Source organism: Pteropus medius, unplaced genomic scaffold, assembly GCF_902729225.1.
Source record: "Pteropus medius unplaced genomic scaffold, Ma_sr-lr_union100, whole genome shotgun sequence".
Taxonomy (NCBI): Eukaryota; Metazoa; Chordata; class Mammalia; order Chiroptera; family Pteropodidae; genus Pteropus; species Pteropus medius.
This window is the reverse complement of record NW_024354500.1, coordinates 29,913,143-29,918,373: the sequence shown is the minus strand read 5'-3', so window position 1 is coordinate 29,918,373 and position 5,231 is coordinate 29,913,143. Positions and strand designations below refer to the sequence as shown.

The window sequence follows — 5,231 nt, the reverse complement described above, 5'->3', positions numbered from 1 at the left end:
ATATAGATGTATGTTTATGTGTGCTTTTGTATAAATGAAATGAAAGACAATAAAGAGCTGACTTTAGAATTAAAAATATTTTATTATTATAAGGTGCTCTACCTGTGAAACAGTATACTATTAGTTGAAAGTAAACTTGCATTAGTTATAAATGTATATTGCAAACTCTAGGTCGACCATTAAAAAAAGTTTATAAAGAAGCATAACTGATATGTTAAGAGAGGAGGAAAAAATGAACCAGATAAAATGCTGACTTAAAACCACAAAAGGCAGTCTACAGCCATGCCACCCTGAACATGCCTATCTCGTCTGATCTCAGAAGCTAAGCAGGGTCAGGCCTGGTTAGTACTTGGATAGGAGACCACCTAAGAAGACCTGGTGCTGTAGGTGTAAATAAAATAAAATAATAAAATTAAGTAAAATAAAATAAATAAAATAAAATAAAACCACACAAGGCAGAAGAGTGGAAGACTAAAATAGAAGCAAAGAAGAGAGCAAAAATAGAAAACAGTAACAAATATGGCATGTTGAATCCAGTTATATTAAAAACCACTTTGAATGTCAATAATCTAAATGTGCCATTTAAAGACAGTGATTGTCAGAGTGAATCAAAAAATGTGATCTAACTATATGTTATCTAAAAGAAACTCACTTCAAATATAAAGACATATAAAGATTAGAAGTAAACGTATGAAGAAAATATACCATGTTAACGCTAATCAAAAGAAAGCAGGAGTAGCTATATTAATTTCAAGACAGAGCATACTTCAAAGTAAGAAAAGTTATTACGGATAAAAAAAGACATTATATAATGACAAAAGAGTCAAATCTCTAAGAAGACATAACAATTCTTAGTGTGTATGCACCTAAAAATAGAATGTCAAATTACATGAGGCAAAAACTGAGAGAACTATATAAAGAGAACTAGATGAATCCACTCTCTCAGAAATAAACAAATCCAGCAGGCGGAAAATCAGCTAGGTGATAGTTGAACTAAACAACACTATCAATCAACCAAATACAAGTGACATTTATCAACTACTACATATACTAACAACAGAATATACATTCTTCTGAAGGTCAGATGGAATGTTCACCATAATAGACCAATTTCTGAGCTATAAAACACTTAACAAATTTTAAAAAATAGAAATTATGTATGTGCATTTTTAGACCAGAATGGAACTAAACTTAAAATCAATAATAGAAAGACAGCTAGAAAATCCCCAAATACTTAGAGATTAAACAACACACTTCTAATAACACAGGAACCAAAGAGGAAAGCTTAGGAAATATAAAAATTATTTTGAACAAAATAAAAAATGAAAACATATAAAAATTTGTGGAATACAGTTAATGCAATGCTTAGAGTAAAATTTATAGTATTAGATGCATATATTAGAAATGAGGGAGAATCTAAAATCATTAATCTTAGCTTTTACCTTAGTAAACTAGAAAAAGAAGAGCAAATTAAATCCAAAGTAAGCAGAAGAAAAAAAATTAGAGAAGAAATCAATAAAATTAAAAATGAGAAATTAATGAAACCATAAGAGGGCCAATAAAATTGATAGGTCTCTAGTCAAACTAACTAAGAAAAATAAATGACACACATTAAAACTGTCTGAAATGAAAGGGGACATCACTATGGACCCAATAGAAATTTTTAGGATAATAAAGGAATATTATGAAGAACTCTATGCTCACAAAGTTGATAATCTAAATGAAATGGACCAATTTCTTAAAAGATGCAATCTGCCCAAATTTACACATGAAGAAATATAGAGCTCATGAGATCAGAGGTTTATTCTCTTCACATGATGAGTGGATCACAGAATTTGACAGAGAATCTCTAGCTCACATAGGTCATAAAGGCATTGTCCTCCTTCTATAAAATATTGAGATATATTTCTCTCCTTTCCTCCGTCCCTCCCCTCCTGTTCCCCCTCTCTTTTATTTCCTCTTGGTTCCATTTTAGTGGAATAAAAGTGTGACATTCTTTTCTTTCCTTGGCATGTAGTTGGTCACAGTACGCACGTATTTGAGTAAATTCTCAGAAACGGTCAGCTCTGGGAATGAAGTTTAAAGAGCTAAATCAAATCTCTAGGGCAAGCTGTCAATTTAGGAAAATTAATTAAGACAGATATACAAAGAAGGCTGTGTTAAAACAATGTTAATTAACCTATAAGTTGTGTGAGGAAAAGAAAGTCATTTACTTTATTCTCCCAAATTATCTGACTACCTGGAACAGTGCCAAGCATATATAGCACTGAGTAAATAGATATTGAATATATATGAAGAATTGATTAGGCAATTGATGAGTGTAGTTTTTTAATGTGTGTACCACCTTCTTCCAAAAAAAGATATGACAACTAAGTACATAAGAAAGACTAGAAAATTGGAGCTCTAGAATCCTAGAACCTGGTATACTTTCTGTCATCACAGTTTCATACTACTTGTTAGGTAGGGGGTAAGACTAAGTCCACAGGTAATAAACACAGAAAAAGGGCTCTCTGAGCTCTGGTTGAGTCGGAAAAAAAGTTGCAGAAACACAGGAATCAAAAGCAGAATAAAGAAAGTAAAATGATAGAACATAAACATATTTGTGATGATAAACAGTTTTAGTGAAACAACTTTTTGGTGATTCATACAGTCCATTGGCTTTATTTCTCTTAAAATTTACATCACCTGATATCATTATTCCAAACCCAATGGGGAAATAAGATGAGCATAAATAGTATCAAATGTTTTGATTCAAAAAAATATTATTAGTGACTAGACACCTATTTAAATGTTTATGTCTGTAGACTAATTCTATATTGCATTTAAATGGCACATGAGAAAAATATAAAGTAACAGAATTTTAATGACATAGTGACAAAATATTTGGAAAGTTTAAAGCAAAACACCTCTTTAATGAGAAAATTATCCTCAAATACAAACAGCATATAAACTTAGTAAATTATATAGTTCTTAAAACTAATACAATTTAATTATAATGCTTCCCTTTGTGTAATACTTCTCACTTTTTGTATTTCTTTATTAGTCACTTATTGAAAATTTTTGCCAGGAAGGCATTATTCTGTACTCTTTTCCCCAGCTTTATTGAGGTATAACTCATATATAAAAAAAAATTAACATGATTAGCATACACAATTTGATGAGTTTGTACATATATATACAATTTTGTGAATCAAGGTTATAAACTGATCTATCACCTCTAAAAGTTTTCTTGTGTCATTTTTTGTAGCAAAAATACTTGACTTAAATGTGAAATAATAGAAAAAAATATATATTGGTCTCTTCCCCTGGTTCCTGGAATAGAACTACTAAATCCCTTGTAATTTCCTAAGTGATAAGAGCACTAGGAACATCATTTGTTCTAATGAGGTTATTCTCTGTGGGCTCCTGGGTAGCTTAATTTTCACTTATGCATTTTATATGTTTAGCTACTCCTAATAATGTTTTGTTTTTAATTAAAATGAACACATTTTATGTTTAATGAATTTTAACAAATATACGCACCTATACAATCACCACAATCAAGATATAGGTCATTTTCATCAACAAAAGAAGTTTTCCTTTTGCTTCTTGTTAATTGTCATTCTTCAACATCCATCCTTTCCCCACTGATCTACTTCCTATTACTTTATATTAGATTTTTTTCCCCTAGAGTTTCATACTGTTTTGTGTCTGACTTTTTCCACTTAGTATAATATTATTGTATTTCATTTGTGTCTTCTATCAGTTTATTCTTCAATAGATTGCATTTTATTGCCATACTACAGTTTAAAAGTCAATTTTAGTTTTTGGCTGTTATAAATAAAGCTTTTATAAACATTTGCATTCAAATCCTGTGTGAACATAGTTTCTCTTTGGAGTAAAAATCTAAAAGTAAAATTGCATAGTGATATGCTAAATACCTATCTAATTTTGTAAATTTTATCTACACTGAATTTGCAGATATTCTATGTTATTTTTATAAAAGATTTATGTTTTAAGTTTCAATGTTAGGTCTATAATTCACTTGGTATAAATTTTTGCATATGGTTTCAAGTAGAGTTGTGGTTCAGTGTTTTTCATTTGGAAATCCAGTTATTCCAGTATCATTTGTTGAAGGCTGTTGTTTAACATAGACTTACCTTCACATCTTTGTTGGAAATTAATTGACCACAGAGTTATGTGTGCATTCCTGGACTCTATTTTTTTCTATTAGTTTTTGATGTCTATTCTAACCATTTTATACTGTTTGATTACTGTATCATTGTAATAAATCTTGAAATCAAGTAGTTCAAGTCTTCCAAATTGTTTCTTCTTTTTAAAAAGTATTATGGCTTTCTTTTCAACAGTAGATTTAAGGACAGCAAAATTGCTATTTAAACACATCTCATAACTGTTAATAATATTAGCGCACCAAAGGCCTAGTGACTTTTACATAGTTGTGAAGGTACAGGAATGACATGGATAATCTCCAGAGCCTTATTTTTCACATGCCCTGATTTCATTGCCGTTGGTGTTGAATCATGATCTAAATGACAGGGTGTTCAGAAATTTTAGTTTGGATTATTATCCGCTGATACAATTTCATTAAATGTCAGAATTACCTGGAATCTCTTAACTCTTATCTCATCAGAGAGTAGGAGATATTTTTAATTAAAATACTTTTTTGCTTCCAAAAGTTGTCTTAGGCGCAAAGTAAATTTATTTTAATTTCTTTTACTGAAAAAAAAGTATTACGACTCTTTTAGAAACTTTACATTTCTATATACATTTTAGAAAAAGCTTGTCTATTGAAAAAGAATTGCTTTTATTTTGAATGCTCTTATGTTGAATCTGTAGAGAAGAGTTAACCCATTTCCCATTTAGAAAAAAAAGAGCTCGCTGCCAGCATTAATTTAATTTTACATAAACACACTCTTCAAGGCTGAAGCAAATCTGACTATTTTGCAATGTGAAAATAAAATATAAAAAATTTTTGGAGTTATTTCTAAATAGAACTTGTCTCTAATCCTAATATAACATAAATTGGATTTATCAAATGAATCTTTGGCTAACAACTATTCTAGAACAAGTTAACATCACACATAGGAATGCTATGTTTTCTAGGATTTGACATTTTTGGCGATTGAGAATTATTATATTTTATAAATGGAAATACCACTACTAAAAACAGAATTCTATAAATAGAATGATGTCATTTGTTTCCAGACTATTGGTATACTAGAGCGATGTGA

General features: G+C 29.9%; 1 pseudogene; it reads left to right on the top strand.

The window, feature by feature from the left end:
* The first annotated feature begins 272 nt into the window (after window positions 1-272).
* LOC120595161 (uncharacterized) lies at window positions 273-390 on the top strand (annotated as a pseudogene).
* Window positions 391-5,231: the final 4,841 nt, after the last annotated feature.